Raw genomic sequence first — 17860 nt, 5'->3', positions numbered from 1 at the left:
GAAAAGAGTGAAAAGAGGAAATGCAAAACTTTTTGGCTATGTGTATATACACTGACCTTGTTTTGTATATTTTTCTCTTATGAAAAGTACAATGACAAGAGTGGTAAGTAGTCTCAAAGCACTTATCCCACCGCTGCACAACCAATGTAGGAGGCTGGACTGGCTTATAGTGAGTACCAGGGGGTACTTGCACCTTGCACCAGGCCCAGTTATCCCTTATTAGTGTATAGGGTGTCTAGCAGCTTAGGCTGATAGATAATGGTAGCTTAGCAGAGCAGCTTAGGCTGAACTAGGAGAAGTGTGAAGCTACTACAGTACCACTTAGTGTCATATGCACAATATCATAAGAAAACACAATACACAGTTATACTAAAAATAAAGGTACTTTATTTTTATGACAATATGCCAAAGTATCTTAGAGTGTACCCTCAGTGAGAGGATAGGAAATATACACAAGATATATATACACAATAGCAAAAATATGCAGTATAGTCTTAGAAAACAGTGCAAACAATGTATAGTTACAATAGGATGCAATGGGGAAACATAGGGATAGGGGCAACACAAACCATATACTCCAAAAGTGGAATGCGAACCACGAATGGACCCCAAACCTATGTGACCTTGTAGAGGGTCGCTGGGACTATTAGAAAATAGTGAGAGTTAGCAAAATAACCCTCCCCAAGACCCTGAAAAGTGAGTGCAAAGTGCACTAAAGTTCCCCTAAGGACAAAGAAGTCGTGTTAGAGGAATAATGCAGGAAAGACACAAACCAACAATGCAACAACGCTGGATTTCCAATCTAGGGTACCTGTGGAACAAGGGGACCAAGTCCAAAAGTCACAAGCAAGTCGGAGATGGGCAGATGCCCAGGAAATGCCAGCTGCGGGTGCAAAGAAGCTTCTACTGGACAGAAGAAGCTGAGGTTTCTGCAGGAACGAAAAGGGCTAGAGACTTCCCCTTTGGTGGACGGATCCCACTTGCCGTGGAGAGTCGTGCAGAAGTGTTTTCCTGCCAAAAGAACGCCAACAAGCCTTGCTAGCTGCAAATCGTGCGGTTAGCGTTTTTGGACGCTACTGTGACCCTGGAGGGACCAGGAGGTCGCAAATTGGACCACGAGAGAGAGGGGACGTCGAGCAAGACAAAGAGCCCTCTCAGCAGCAGGTAGCACCCAGAGAAATGCCAGAAACAGGCACTCCGAGGATGTGTGAAACGGTGCTCACCCTAAGTCGCACAAAGGAGTCCCACGTCGCCGGAGACCAACTTAGAAAGTCGTGCAATGCAGGTTAGAGTGCCGTGGACCCAGGGTTGGCTGTGCACAAAGGATTTCCGCCGGAAGTGCACAGGGGCCGGAGTAGCTGCAAAAGTTGCGGTTCCCAGCAATGCAGCCCAGCGAGGTGAGGCAAGGACTTACCTCCACCAAACTTGGACTGAAGAGTCACTGGACAGTGGGGGTCACTTGGACAGAGTCGCTGGATTCCAGGGACCTCGCTCGTCGTGCTGAGAGGAGACCCAAGGGACCGGTAATGCAGCTTTTTGGTGCCTGCGGTTGCAGGGGGAAGATTCCGTCGACCCACGGGAGATTTCTTCGGAGCTTCTGGTGCAGAGAGGAGGCAGACTACCCCCACAGCATGCACAAGCAGGAAAACAGTCGAGAAGGCGGCAGGATCAGCGTTACAGAGTTGCAGTAGTCGTCTTTGCTACTATGTTGCAGGTTTGCAGGCTTCCAGCGCGGTCAGCAGTCGATTCCTTGGCAGAAGGTGAAGAGAGAGATGCAGAGGAACTCGGATGAGCTCTTGCATTCGTTATCTAAAGTTTCCCCAGAGACCCTAAATAGCCAGAAAAGAGGGTTTGGCTACTTAGGAGAGAGGATAGGCTACTAACACCTGAAGGAGCCTATCAGAAGGAGTCTCTGACGTCACCTGGTGGCACTGGCCACTCAGAGCAGTCCAGTGTGCCAGCAGCACCTCTGTTTCCAAGATGGCAGAGGTCTGGAGCACACTGGAGGAGCTCTGGACACCTCCCAGGGGAGGTGCAGGTCAGGGGAGTGGTCACTCCCCTTTCCTTTGTCCAGTTTCGCGCCAGAGCAGGGCTAAGGGGTCCCCTGAACCGGTGTAGACTGGCTTATGCAGAATTGGGCACATCTGTGCCCAACAAAGCATTTCCAGAGGCTGGGGGAGGCTACTTCTCCCCTGCCTTCACACCATTTTCCAAAGGGAGAGGGTGTAACACCCTCTCTCAGAGGAAGTCCTTTGTTCTGCCATCCTGGGCCAGGCCTGGCTGGACCCCAGGAGGGCAGATGCCTGTCTGAGGGGTTGGCAGCAGCAGCAGCTGCAGTGAAACCCCAGGAAGGGCAGTTTGGCAGTACCAGGGTCTGTGCTACAGACCACTGGGATCATGGGATTGTGCCAACTATGCCAGGATGGTATAGAGGGGGCAATTCCATGATCATAGACATGTTACATGGCCATATTCAGAGTTACCATTGTGAAGCTACATATAGGTAGTGACCTATATGTAGTGCACGCGTGTAATGGTGTCCCCGCACTCACAAAGTTCAGGGAATTGGCTCTGAACAATGTGGAGGCACCTTGGCTAGTGCCAGGGTGCCCTCACACTAAGTAACTTTGCACCTAACCTTTACCAGGTAAAGGTTAGACATATAGGTGACTTATAAGTTACTTAAGTGCAGTGTAAAAATGGCTGTGAAATAACGTGGACGTTATTTCACTCAGGCTGCAGTGGCAGGCCTGTGTAAGAATTGTCAGAGCTCCCTATGGGTGGCAAAAGAAATGCTGCAGCCCATAGGGATCTCCTGGAACCCCAATACCCTGTGTACCTCAGTACCATATACTAGGGAATTATAAGGGTGTTCCAGTAAGCCAATGTAAATTGGTAAAAATGGTCACTAGCCTGTTAGTGACAATTTGGAAAGAAATGAGAGAGCATAACCACTGAGGTTCTGATTAGCAGAGCCTCAGTGAGACAGTTAGTCACTACACAGGTAACACATTCAGGCACACTTATGAGCACTGGGGCCCTGGGTTACCAGGGTCCCAGTGACACATACAACTAAAACAACATATATACAGTGAAAAATGGGGGTAACATGCCAGGCAAGATGGTACTTTCCTACAGTTACTGCTTGAATAGTGCGCTGAATGCTGCTGTTACAATTCCAGGCATTGGTGTACGTGAAGTTCCCAATAAAATTGAGAGACCTCGATTAATTTCTGCAGCACATGAGGGGGTGGCGTCTGCACATGCTGGTGTGGCTGCCACGATTTCACTTTTACAGGCTTGTTACTGGTGGCCTGGTCTCTATAAAGAGACGAAGCAATATGTCCTTTGTTGTGACGTTTGTCAACAAATTAAAGCATCGTCGGCTAGACGCCCGCAGCAGACGCCCCTTCTGATTTCAAATAAACCATTACAGTGTGTGTACTTGGATCATTGTGGTCCGCTGACACCAGATAGTGCATACAAATATATATTGGTTGCTGTAGATTCGTGCTCCAGATTTGTGTGGGTATGGCCACAACGCTCGGCTGACGCTCGAACTGTTATTAAAGATTTGCACATCTTTGTCGATACATTTGCAGTCGTGGCTTTTCATTCGGACCAGGGCCCTGCTTTTGCCTCTAAGGCATTCAGGGACACCATGGCTTCGTTGGGGGTCCTACTCCAATTCTCGTCTCCATTTCATCCCGAAGTAATTCTGTTGTGGAGCGTTTAAATCGTGATTTAAAGCAATCCTTAACGGCCAGGGTTATAGGTGCGGGTCGTAGTTGGCTAGCCCACCTATATGGAGTACAGAGAGCACTTAATAACTTGCCTAGATGCTCACTGGGGGGTCGTACTTCATATGAGTGCCTGTTTGGAACACGAATGTATGTTCCTGATCTAAATGGTCCTGGTGTGGAGGCGGCAGATACGCTCTTTGACATAAATGATCGTGTCACTGTTTTGCAGGATTTACAACAATTACGTGAAGATAACTCTTCTGCCAGTGCTGCCTCCTCAGGAATTAAGGATGAGCCAGTAACACCTACTGGTTGGATACCCAGGATTGGGGATCTAGTGCGTGAAAAGGTCGCAGTTAAGAAAGAATTTGGTCCTTCTTATCGAGCACCTGTCCCTGTGTTGGGGGTAAGAGGCACGAGAACTGTGATTTTACCGCCGCTGTGAGGGGCCAAAGGAAATCGCTTTGTTTCCATTGATAATGTCAAGTTACAACATGTGGCCGATTCTGCACAGCAGACCAAGAGGGACACCCAGTAGTTCCGGAATCCCTCTCACTACTGGGGAAGAAGTCCCGCTGCAGGTGATTTTCACCGACACTGTTTCCTCTCCGAGCTTGGGGAGGGTGGATGATGATCTTGCGATTGTTCCACCGACGACGATTAATATGGAATCTTTTGATCAAATTGCTGTACGTTCTACTGATGTTTCTGAACATGTGGTTTATAGCGTGCCAAGGCGAGAGCCTCCATCTGCTTCTTTGTTCACAGTTGCACCTTTTGCTAGAACTGCTTCTGGCTGCTTCAACGACGCTGATAATGATGTGTCCGGCTCCTCATCGTCGATGTCTTCTGTCCACGGTCCACGACGGCTGCTGGGTTGGCTTAAACGCACATATTTTGTTTTTCCTTGGAACTATTTGTGGCTGTTTTTGGCCGTGATGACTCTTTTATTATGGTTGGGATTTGTGGTTACTTTTTTTCTGATAATACATGGTCATTTTCTTTCTGATCGATCTGACATTGAGCACGTGGAGACTGTGTTAAAACCGCATTTTTCGTCTCATATGGTTCGAAGAGACTTGTCCACTGTAAACATTTCTGCAATACCAATTCCGGATGGGATTGTGTGGGATAAAGTAATGTTTGATATATATGGTCCCACTGAATTGATTCAAATACCGTATGTCCTCAAGTTATCAATGAATGATATTGTTATACCTGGCATTGTTTCTGATGATTGGGATGTGAAGACAGTAGATTCTATGCTAACAGATTTGCAATATTATACTGTCTATGACGATGAAGATGCTTACCAATTTAGAGATAATCATGGTGACATGTTTTGCTACAACTATTATGGACACCACTTTATTCATAAAGCTAGTAGCCCTAAGTCCATGTTTAATTATGTGCAATGGGAACATTGCTCGACTCCTCCACAAGGGAGTTCGAAAATGTATTATGATAAATTTGCATATTTTTCTGGGCATGATCAGCGAAATGCTAAGTCTTACTATTTTAAAGTTACCCCGTATTCTAATAAGCAAATGTTGTTGACCGATACTAAATTACTATATTCAAATTTGTTTGTATCTAAACTTTCGGTCGAGGGGTATGGATACTGGTTTAAAACTGTTGACTTGAAAAGTGTTTGGGGTTCGAAAAATTGGCATATGCAAGGCAGGGACACGTTATTTAGAGCATGTATTATCCCTGTGCAGATGATTTTCCTCAATGACACAGTACAACAGACTAGCTGTTTGGGCTTAGCGACAATTAGGGAGTTGACTTTGCCTAGTACACCTGTCCCTTCTAAATTAAAAAATTGGCAGCACTATGTGAATGCTACTTTTAGTGAATTTACACATTGGGTCCAGAATGGTACGCTTAACATTTCATCGTTACATCCAGGCGGGTGGTTATTATGGCCTGTAGACACTAATGTGTGTCATCAACGTTTTGTCACCTCTTCAGGGGGGTCCAGGACTAGTAGGGCAGACCCTCGTTACGTTTCACCAGAACATGCTGATATTATAACTACATACAGTGTGGGGAAGCTTTGTCAGCAATGGTTGAAGTAATCCACGCTGGAGGCAGTTAAGTCATATCTCACGTTACTGTCTAATGATACTGATTTACAAGATTTTTTGTCGGGTCCCAAAGTACCACGGAAGAAAAGGTTCTTATACGAAGTTTATAATGAGATTTGGAAGCTTTCACAACAAGAGGCTGCAGCCCGGTTGAGGCAGATTGATCAGGAAAACCTGATGCAGACTTTGGTGGTCATTCTGACCTCGGCGGTAAAAGGCGCCTGCCGCCGGTCAGAAATCCTCCATAATCCCGCAGCGGTCGCGGAAACCCGCCACGGTCATTCTGACCCGCAGAAGGCAAACCTCCGAAAATCCGACCGCCACAACAGACCGCCAGACCAGCGGTCGGCGGAAAAGTGGAGGTGACAAAACCTCCACCGTCACGCCAACAGAAATACGCCCATGCCATTACGACCCACGAATCCACGCGGCGGTCATTCAAACGCGGTATTCCATTGGCGGGACACACCGCCGCGGTCAGAATACACACAAACGAACAAAACTCAGCCACATTGGACGATTTGAATCCCACACACCTGATACACATACACACACCACTCCCACACACACAATACAATATAAAACACCCACCCACATCACCCACAAACCCCTACGCTAAAAAATTCTGAACGAAGGCCAGAGCGAGACACCAGCATCCACAAACTAACAGCCACAGCCACTCAACACCATCACCCACACACTATTCACACACAAAACAACACACACCACCACACTCAACTCACTTAAATACACATACTCCACCCCACACATCATACACACCACCCCATGGCACCCCAAAGACAACCCCGCTTCACAGACGAAGAACTCAGGGTCATGGTGGAGGAAATTGTTCGGGTAGAGCCCCAGCTGTTCGGCACACAGATACAATACACCAGCATTGCCCGGAGGACGGAGCTATGGCAGAGGATTGTCGACAGGGTCAACGCAGTGGGACAGCACCCCAGAAATCGGGAAGACATCAGGAAGCGATGGAACGACCTACGGGGGAAGGTGCGTTCCATGGTATCCAGGCACAACATCGCCGTGCAGAAGACTGGCGGAGGACCCCCACCTCAACCCCCACAATTCACATCATGGGAGGAGGAAGTCTTGAACATCCTGCATCCTGACGGCCTCGCAGGAGTCGGCGGAGGAATGGATACTGGTAAGTTGAAGCTTCAATACTGCTTCCCCCCCACCTGCATGCCAAATCATACCCCAACCCTCACCCCCATCCTCGAACCCCACCCTCACCCCCACCCCCACCACCATCCTCACCCCCACCACCATCCTCACCCCCACCCCCAGCACACCTATTCCCCGCCAATGTCTCACCATCACCACCCACACATCCCAAAACCTAGGCCTGCATGCGTCCACTAAGCATGGACACCCATCACCAAAGCATGCCCAATGCATATACACATCCCCCCCACAAGCCACCCTCACCAAAGCCCCCACACACGAATGCCAGCACTTGGGGACACGAGAACCCATAGATACACCCATATGCCACACATTGAAACTATAACCATACCTCTATACCCCTGCAGGACCCGACCGTCAACACACCGCGGCGGAGGGGCCAGAATTCTCCACACCCCCCACCCAAGAGGCCGTCAGCGATGACAGCAGCTCTGTCGACCTAGACACCGATGACCAGCCCGGACCATCGGGGACCTCTGGACAGTCGGTTCCCCTCACACAGGCCCAGGCCACTACAGACCCAAACCCCTCTGGGAACACCAGCACAGCTCCCACCCAGCGGGCCCATGCCTCTGTCTCCAGGGCGCGTCAATCTGCGGTGTGTCTACCACTACAGGGCACCCAGGATAACCCACCACCCCAACAACAACAGGGACCTGGGGGCAGTGGTAGTGGGCACACCGGCCAGGGGGCAGAGGCCCAGGGAAACAGGGCAACTCGGAGGGCAGCTGTGCGACAGGAGGGGGAGGAGAGGCCCAGGGAACCCACTCTCCACGAGGTCCTCACCACCATCATGGGAGCATACAACCGCTCCCAGGAGACGATGGCGACGGTACTGGCCCGGTTCCAGGAGATCCAGGTACTGCAGGAGGAACACTATCGGGGGTACAGGGAGGACATCAGAGCCATCAACACCACCCTGGTTACCATGGTAGGGATGCTGCAGGACCTCGTCAACACCAGGGCGGACACTCAACAACACCCAAGGGCCCCTGCCACTAGCCTGGACCAAGAACAGCCAACCACCTCCGCCGGCGCTAGTGGACAGGAGGCCCCCGCACAGCAGCAGCCCACCAGACCCCCACCTCCTGCAGGAGAAGAACCACCCCGCAAGAGGGCCCTGAGATCTCGCAAGAAGACAGAGTAGGATGTCAAGACCCCCGCCAGCAATGGATACCACCTGATGTCATCCCACTGTCCCACATTGTCACCCTGTCCATCCTTGAACTGCCCATGCTCCATCTCTCCACAGGCCTCTGGACAATGCACCTGTGTGACTGTTACTCTGGACTCTGCCATGGACATTCCTTCACCATAGCCCCCACCCACTTGAAATCACCCATCCCATTTTGACCACTTAAATAAACACCTATTTTGCACCAAAATATCTGGAGTCTGGCTGTGATTTCAATATATTGTAATTGACATGACAGTGCAAATATGTCCTTGTACATGGTGAAGTCAACAAACAGCTGCCACAAAGCTGTAGTCCATGGGGAAACGAAGCACAGGACTCGTAGTGGGGACCCCAGATCTGAAATAGGGAGGGAAAAGCCAAAACTCAGTCATCATACACTGGGGCAAATAGACAGGCAGCAGAGATGCAGGAGAGTAGTTAACATTTACTAAATTATCTTTGAAATGTTACCTGTGTCCTATTGGAAGTACTGTTCAATGATTCTGTCCCTGTTGTCTGTTTCAGCCCCGTCGTCTTCCTCCTCGTCACTCTCCTCAGGTTCCACCGCTGCCACAACACCACCGTCTCGACCATCCTCCTGCAGGAAAGGCACCTGGCGGCGCAAAGCCAGGTTGTGAAGCATGCAGCAGGCCACGATGATGTGACACACCTTCTTAGGTGAGTACATTAGGGATCCACCTGTCATATGCAGGCACCTAAACCTGGCCTTTAGGAGGCCAAAGGTGCGTTCGATCACCCTCCTAGTACGCCCATGGGCCTCATTGTACCGTTCCTCTGCCCTGGTCCGGGGATTCCTTACTGGGGTCAGTAGCCACGACAGGTTGGGGTACCCAGAGTCCCCCACTAGCCATACACGGTGTCTCTGTAGCTGTTCCATCACGTAAGGGATGCTGCTATTCCTGAGGATGTAGGCGTCATGCACTGACCCTGGGAATTTGGCATTTACATGCGAGATGTACTGGTCAGCCAAACACACCACCTGGATGTTCATTGAATGGTAATTTTTTCTGTTCCTGTACACCTGCTCCCTGTCTCTTGGGGGAACCAAAGCCACATGGGTCCCATCAATGGCACCAATTACGTTGGGAATATGTCCAAGGGCGTAGAAATCACCCTTCACTGTAGCCAATTCGCCCACCTCTGGGAAAATGATGTAGCTCCTCACGGATTTCATCAGGGCAGACAACACTCTGGATAACACCTTCGAAAACATGGGCTGAGACATCCCAGAAGCAATTCCCACGGTTGTCTGAAATGACCCACTTGCCAAGAAATGGAGTACTGACAGGACCTGCACCAGAGGGGGAATCCCTGTGGGTTGGCGGATGGGGGACATCAGGTCGGGCTCCAGCTGGGCACACAGTTCATGGATAGTGGCACGGTTAAGACGGTAGGTCAGGATAATGTGGCGTTCTTCCATTGTCGACAGGTCCACCAGCGGTCGGTACACGGGAGGATTCATCCGTCTCCTCGCCCAACCCAGCGGACGGTGCCTAGGAAGGACAACATGGAGCACACAGTCAAGCAACCCACAGGTACGTACTCACAGCTAGCACAGTAAACCATTCTCTATGCAGTGAATGGCGTGTCTGAGTGGCTATGCAAGGCCTAGGCCTGTGTGACGCAGTTGAAATTGAGCCATGTGGGCCCTGGAAATGGCGGCTGCCTGACCTGTGAAGTGTGACAATGGGATGTGAGGTCAATGCGCTGGCGTGGCACACCGCGGCGGGCGGCGGGCGAAGACCGCGGCGCCAAGCCGCATTGGTTAACATTGAAGCCTATGGGTTTCAGGAGCCAATGGCGAAGGGCGCCGGCGGTGGCGGGACGCACCGCCGCGGTACGCACCGCCGCGGACGTGACCGCCATTTTCTATCTACTTATCCACTTGCGACTTGAACTTTCACAGGAGAGGACCTATACTGCAAGTGTTGCTGTGACCTCGGTCTGGAAGGGACAATGGCTGCTGCACCTGGGGAAAGGGCCCCTCCTTCACTGGAGAGGAGTTGGAGAAACTTGTGGATGGGGTCCTCCCCCAGTATGCGCTACTCTACGGTCCTCCAGACCAACAAGTGAGTTTAATTCAATCTGGATTTGGGGCCACTGGCTGGCTTGGGGGCCTGGCGGGGGGCCTGGCAGGGATGGGGGGCATGTTGGGCCTGGCGGGGGGCATGGCGGGGGGCCTGGCGGGGATGGGGGGCATGTTGGGCCTGGCGGGGGGCATGGCGGGGGGCCTGGCGGGGATGGGGGGCATGTTGGGCATGGCGGGGGCATGGCGGGGATGGGGGGCATGTTGGGCCTGGCGGGGGCATGGCGGGGGGCCTGGCGGGGATGGGGGGCATGTTGGGCCTGGCGGGGGGCCTGGCGGGGATGGGGGGCATGTTGGGCCTGGCGGGGGGCCTGGCGGGGATGGGGGGCATGTTGGGCCTGGCGGGGGGCATGGCGGGGGGCCTGGCGGGGATGGGGGGCATGTTGGGCATGGCGGGGGGCATGGCGGGGATGGGGGGCATGTTGGGCCTGGCGGGGGGCATGGCGGGGGGCCTGGCGGGGATGGGGGGCATGTTGGGCCTGGCGGGGGGCCTGGCGGGGATGGGGGGCATGTTGGGCCTGGCGGGGGGCATGGCGGGGGGCCTGGCGGGGATGGGGGGCATGTTGGGCATGGCGGGGGGCATGGCGGGGATGGGGGGCATGTTGGGCCTGGCGGGGGGCATGGCGGGGGGCCTGGCGGGGATGGGGGGCATGTTGGGCATGGCGGGGGGCATGGCGGGGGGCCTGGCGGGGATGGGGGGCGTTGGGCCACTGGCAAGGAAAATGCTGACAAACTTGAACGTGGTATTTCTCCCTCCCTGTACGTGTCACATAGGTCCGCGCCCATGAGAAGATCGGGATTTGGCGTGCCATCGCCAAGGAAGTCCGGACCCTGGGGGTCCACCATCGACGGGGCACCCACTGCCGCAAGAGGTGGGAGGACATCCGCCGCGGGACAAAGAAGACCGCCAAGTCTCTGCTGGGGATGGCCTCCCAACGTAGGCGGGGTGCCTGCCGTCAACTGAGCCCCCTGATGTTCCGGATCCTGGCGGTGGCCTACCCTGATTTGGATGGGCGCGTGAGGGCAGCACAGCAGACACAAGGGGGTGAGTACAAGCATTATCTACTCTGTTGCCGCGCAGTGGAGGTGTCTGGGTGGGGGAGGAGGGCTGGGGGTCCCCCTAGGCCAGGGCGATATCTGTAGGCTGGGCACCCCCGTAAGCCCCTGTGTCCCCAGCCACCACCCTCAGTAGTTTGTCAGTACAGCCATCCCTGGGCCGTGTCATCCATGGGTGCAGTTGTCAACTCTAGGCGTGTAGGGCATGTTCCACGGAATGCGTAGCGGACCCCAAGTGCGCAACTTAGTGCAGGGGGCATCTGTGTCTGTCATGTCCGCTAACTGTACCCGAGATCCATGTAATCAATATCCCTTTATTTCTCTCCCCCCCCCTCCTTTTTTTTTTGTCTTTCTGTGCTTGTGTGCATCAGCATCATCAGGCGGAGGAGAAGTGGCATCGGGGCAGGAGGGAGCTGCATCTCACATGGCCCAGGAGGGCCATGCCACAGAGTCAGACTGGACCAGTGAGACGGAGGGCGAGGGGAGCTCCACGACGGGGACGACTGGACCCTGCAGCGACACGGACACGTCCTCGGAAGGGGGCTCCCTTGCGGGGGTGGCACCATCCGTGCCCCCCGCCATTACAGGTACAGCCGCCACCCAGCGCACCATCTCCGCCCTCCCAGCAGCCCCTCAGCGTTCGCCCCGTGCCCGCTCTGCCAGGAAGCCGGGCATCTCCTTCGCCCCAGGCACCTCAGGCCCTGCCCCTGTTACACCCGCTACCCTCAGTGAGGAGGTCATTGACCTCCTCCGAACGCTCATTGTTGGGCAGACTACCCTTTTGAATGCCATCCAGGGGGTGGAGAGGGAGGTTCATCGCAGCAATGCGTACCTGGAGGGCATTCATTCGGGTCAGGCTGCCCATCGGCGATCGTTCCAGGCTCTGGCCTCAGCACTGACGGCAGCCATTGTCCCTGTCTCCTGCCTGCCTCTACTAACTCCCTCCTCCCAGTCTCCTGTTCCTCTGCCTGTCCCACCCACACCATCAGACCAGCCTGCACACACCTCAACACCCAAGAGAAGCTCATCCAAACATAAGCACCACAGATCACGCAGACATTCACACACGCAACATTCCGATGCAGACATGCCAACAGTCACTACCACCTCTGTGACCCCCACCTCCTCGTCTCCCTCCTCCCTCCCTGTGACGTCTACACTCACACCTCCATTCACCTCACCATCAGCCAGTGTTTCCATCACCAGCACACCCTCCACTCCAGTCCGCACACGTGCAGTCACCACCCCCACTGCCATTTACACGTCCCCTGTGTCCTCTCCCACTGTGTCTGTCACCCCCTCTTCCACACCACACAAACGCAGCCACCCACCCACCCAACAGCCATCCACCTCACAACAGCCTATCCCTCCTGCACCTGCACCCAAAGACAGCAAACGTGACTCACCTACAACCACATCCTCTCCCTCCACTCCCATTCCCACTGTACCTACCACTCTCCATTGTCCCAAGAAGCTCTTCCTCGCCACTACTAACTTCTTTCCTGACCCTGAGCCCCCCCCTCCTTCTCGTCGGGGTAAGAAGAGCACCTCAGCCACCACCAGCCCTGCAGCCCCCTTGACAAGGGTGCAGGGGTATTGGAGCCCGCCAGCCCGCATGTCTGGATCTTCGCCCAGCAGCAAGGGGACAGGCAGCCCACCCCCTGGGAAGAGGAGCAGAAGGCGGAAGGGGCGCCGCAGGAGCCCGCCTTCTACATCCCCCCCGGACACCACCCAGAGACAGTCACCAGCCACAGCTCCAAAGGGAGGAAAGGGCCACAGGCCCACGACTAAGGAGGGCAAGGGCAGCAAGTCAGAGAGGTCAGGCAGCAGGCCTGCTGCCCAGGAGGAGCCCACAACCCCCATAGCCGCTGCCCCGGGAGGAACCGGCACAGCTGCCCCGGGAGAGCCCACCACCCCCATAGCCGCTGCCCAGGGAGGACCCAGCCCAGCTGGCCAGGAGGGCCCCACCACCCACAGCCCAGGTGGGCATTGAAGGAGCACCATCCCCGCTGCCCAGGAGGGCACCACCAGGCAATTAGCAGTTGGCCATAGACCGGCCGCCGTCTCAAGAACCGCTGAACTGGGCCCCGCCGTCTCAAGAACCGCTGAACTGGGCCCCGCCGTCTCAAGAACCGCTCCGCTGGGCCCCGCCGTCTCAAGAACCGCTGAACTGGGCCCTTCAAGGCAAGGAGCGCTGAACTGGGCCCTTCAAGGCAAGGAGCGCTGACCTGGGCCCCGCCGTCTCAAGAACCGCTGAACTGGGCCCCGCCGTCTCAAGAACCGCTGAACTGGGCCCCACCGTCTCAAGAACCGCTGAACTGGGCCCCGCCGTCTCAAGAACCGCTCCGCTGGGCCCCGCCGTCTCCAGAATAGCTGAACTGGGCCCTTCAAGGCAAGTAGCGCTGACCTGGGCCCCGTCGTCTCCAGAACCGCTGACCTGGGCCCCGCCGTCTCAAGAACCGCTGAACTGGGCCCCGCCGTCTCAAGAACCGCTCCGCTGGGCCCCGCCGTCTCAAGAACCGCTGAACTGGGCCCTTCAAGGCAAGGAGCGCTGAACTGGGCCCTTCAAGGCAAGGAGCGCTGACCTGGGCCCCGCCGTCTCAAGAACCGCTGAACTGGGCCCCGCCGTCTCAAGAACCGCTCCGCTGGGCCCCGCCGTCTCAAGAACCGCTGAACTGGGCCCTTCAAGGCAAGGAGCGCTGAACTGGGCCCTTCAAGGCAAGAACCGCTGGCCCTTTGGCAGACGTGGCAGGGCAGGATCTATCTCGGGCAGGGCTGCAGGATGTCCTCTGGCCAACTTGCCTCCTCCAGTGGCAGTGGGGTCTGTTATGGACTGTATGGACTGTGGCTTTGCTCTCCCCAGGATGGCCCAGTGGGCAGGCCACCCACTGTATGGACTGTTTGGACTGTGGCTTTGCTCTCCCCAGGATGGCCCAGTGGGCAGGCCACCCACTGTATGGACTGTATGGACTGTGGCTTTGCTCTCCCCAGGATGGCCCAGTGGGCAGGCCACCCACTGTATGGACTGTATGGACTGTGGCTTTGCTCTCCCCAGGATGGCCCAGTGGGCAGGCCACCCACTGTATGGACTGTTTGGACTGTGGCTTTGCTCTCCCCAGGATGGCCCAGTGGGCAGGCCACCCACTGTATGGACTGTATGGACTGTGGCTTTGCTCTCCCCAGGATGGCCCAGTGGGCAGGCCACCCACTGTATGGACTGTATGGACTGTGGCTTTGCTCTCCCCAGGATGGCCCAGTGGGCAGGCCACCCACTGTATGGACTGTTTGGACTGTGGCTTTGCTCTCCCCAGGATGGCCCAGTGGGCAGGCCACCCACTGTATGGACTGTATGGACTGTGGCTTTGCTCTCCCCAGGATGGCCCAGTGGGCAGGCCACCCACTGTATGGACTGTTTGGACTGTGGCTTTGCTCTCCCCAGGATGGCCCAGTGGGCAGGCCACCCACTGTATGGACTGTATGGACTGTGGCTTTGCTCTCCCCAGGATGGCCCAGTGGGCAGGCCACCCACTGTATGGACTGTTTGGACTGTGGCTTTGTTCTCCCCAGGATGGGCCAGTGGTCATGGAGTCCCCTCGTGGATCTGGCGTCGTGTACTCAAGTGGCTGAGGTGCCCCCCCTTCCCTTCCCCCTGAGGTGCCTGTCCTATTTTCTTTCTGATGCCCCTGCAGTGTTCTCTCCGTGGAGTTCTTGTCGTGGGACTGGGCCTTGCCCCTTTGCACAGGACCCCTGTGATCCACGGACAGTGGTTGGACTACATTTAGTAGCTGTATATATTTTGTACATAGTTTATTTATTTATTGGGATTACTGGTGTACATATTTCAATATATCTGCCCGTTTATGATCTCTTCTTTTGGTCTTTGCATTATTTCGGAGGGGGGTGGTTTGTGGGTTGTGACAGTGATCTGTGGGAATGCATTGATGTGTGTGTTGTAGTGGGTGTGGGTGGGTGGGTGTGTGCCGGTAATCTTTTCCCTCCCCTGTGTCGTAGGTGCAGTACTCACCGATGTCTTCCGCGCCGCCGGGCGTGCTCCTGGTATATGAGCAGGTATAGGAGTGCGGGAATGACCTGCAACTCTGGTTCCATACTGCCGGAATCTCGCGTGGAGTGCGTAGAGGTGAGCGTTTTCCCGTTCGTAGTCTGTTTCCGCCGTGTTCTTATCGGCGGTGCTCCCGCCCCGGAAAAGGTGGCGGATTGGTGGGTCGTAATAGAGTGGGCGGTACATTGTCTGCCACCTGGCTGTTGGCGGGAACCGCCGCGCTGTTTGTTTGTACCGCCGTGGCGGGCGGAGTGTTAAGTTGGCGGGCTGTGTTGGCGGTTCCCGCCAGGGTCAGAATTGCATATTTTAGACCGCCGGCCTGTTGGCGGCTTGGCCGCCGCTTTATCACCGACCGCCAGGGTCAGAATGAGGGCCTTTGTCTGTTGTTGATAATGGCATGCATACCCTTTCTGACCGTGTTTACACGATTGACAGCATTGTTTCCTCTGCCATTGACATTATTAAATCGGACATGTCTTCTTTATATCATGGGCAGAGTCAGACGCGGTCCATCATGCAGCTGGGTTGGACTCTTCAGACCTTGAAGGCGGGTCGCGTTCCATGGCAGCACGTTCGTGCCAGCGAGATCTTTATCTCTTTTAATTTGACTCGTCAGCAACAACTGATGGCTAAAAAGGAAGCGACATATGTTATGTTGAATATTGAGAAATTCGAGAAACTGCCTTTCACGGTGGCTGAGATTCCGTCAGCTGAGTGGTTGATTCATGGGGTTATTAATTTGCCTATCTCCACTCTGCAATTTACTTCTTGTTTGAAGCACATTCCGGTGGGTAGATATGAACTATTGGGAGAAAGTTACATACACGAGGTGTGGGAGCTTCCCTTTCAGTACAGATGTGTTAATGGTTTGAGGGAGGTTTTTCTTAGCGGCAGCGAATGCGAAGCTTCTGTCAGTCATTCAATGGTTTGTAAACAGCTGTCCTTGCACGGGGCGTGTAACGCTTCGATTGCTAACTTAGCTTGTTATCTGAAGGGAGTTCCAGTCCCGGTTATTAAAAACACTTTCCAGGTGCTTTCTAACGGCAGTTACATTGTTCTTAACAGCGAACGCTGCTGTGGCATGCGTGCCGGAATAGTTTACATCGTCGTTGTCAACAAGGCCGTTACGTGCTGCGGGAATGTGTTGTTTCCCCCCACTCAAATTAGGGAGGTAGCGGACATCTGGCCTCATATTGCTACTTCCAAGGTTGATTTCGACAAGTTGAGTCGGCTAAAAGCTTTATTGTTTCAAAAGCATGTGGCCCTTACATCTGCTAGCGAGACCTACGCACTTCAGGTGGCAAGGTCATCGGCGGAGATACAGTCCCTTTTGAAAAGTAACTTTCCAAGTCACTTCGGTGAACTTGTGGGACGTATATTTAATGCATCCAGCACTGCTGGTATTGCACATTTTTTCAAAGCCGTTGGTGTTGGTTTTACTCACACCTTCTCTTCCATATTCGGTTTGATACCTTTGGCTATACATTCTATTTTCGGAAGCATTTTTGGGGGTTTCCCGATTACTTTGGCTTTATTGGCTGGAGTCTTGCTGTTGTTGCTATTTTTTCGCAATGGCTGTCCCGTCACGACGAGATCCTGTATTGCTGCTCCCGTCGGCGCAGCTGTGTCGTGAACGCATGATGCAGCATTTTGGAGCAACACTCCTGGGACATTTGGAGTGTGACTGGTCTCTGTGATTCAGACCGGTTTTGGATTGTGTGTAACCCGTGTTTCGATGCCTTTGGTGCTCGTTTGAACATGCACTGGCTCTCTGTCTCTCACTGCAGCGCCCTCCAATGGTCGATACTGATCTGTTGATGTTCCCGATTAGGGCTCATTCCCAGACTTGTGCACTACGGATGCGCTTGCTTCGTGAGGGGGTTTATGAGATTCCCTTCCTGGAGGAAGATGGTGTAGGAGGCTGGACTGGCTTGTAGTGAGTACCAAGGGGTACTTGCACCTTGCACCAGGCCCAGTTATCACTTATTAGTGTATAGGGTGTCTAGCAGCATAGGCTGATAGATAATGGTAGCTTAGCAGAGCAGCTTAGGCTGAACTAGGAGACGAGAGAAGCTCCTACAGTACCACAAGTGTCATATGCACAATATCATAAGAAAATACAATACACAGTTATACTAAAAATAAAGGTACTTTATTTTTATGACAATATGCCAAAAGTATCTCAGTGAGTACCCTCAGTATGAGGATAGCAAATATACACAAGATATATGTACACAATACAAAAATATGCAGTAATAGTATTAGAAAACAGTGCAAACAATGTATAGTTACAATAGGATGCAATGTGGACACATAGGGATAGGGGCAACACAAACCATATACTCCAAAAGTGGAATGCGAACCACGAATGGACCCCAAACCTATGTGACCTTGTAGAGGGTCGCTGGGACTATTAGAAAA

At 53.8% G+C, this 17860-nt stretch overlaps 1 protein-coding gene across 1 annotated transcript in view; it reads left to right on the top strand.

Moving 5' to 3' along the window:
* The window catches only part of DNAH17 (dynein axonemal heavy chain 17), a 7556186-nt gene that overhangs the window by 7097899 nt on the left and 440427 nt on the right, over positions 1-17860 (top strand). The gene's annotated exons all lie outside the window — the stretch shown is intronic.

Source organism: Pleurodeles waltl, chromosome 7, assembly GCF_031143425.1.
Source record: "Pleurodeles waltl isolate 20211129_DDA chromosome 7, aPleWal1.hap1.20221129, whole genome shotgun sequence".
Classification (NCBI taxonomy): domain Eukaryota; kingdom Metazoa; phylum Chordata; class Amphibia; order Caudata; family Salamandridae; genus Pleurodeles; species Pleurodeles waltl.
The sequence above is the reverse complement of the archived record's forward strand: the minus strand, read 5'-3'. Positions and strand labels throughout refer to the sequence as shown.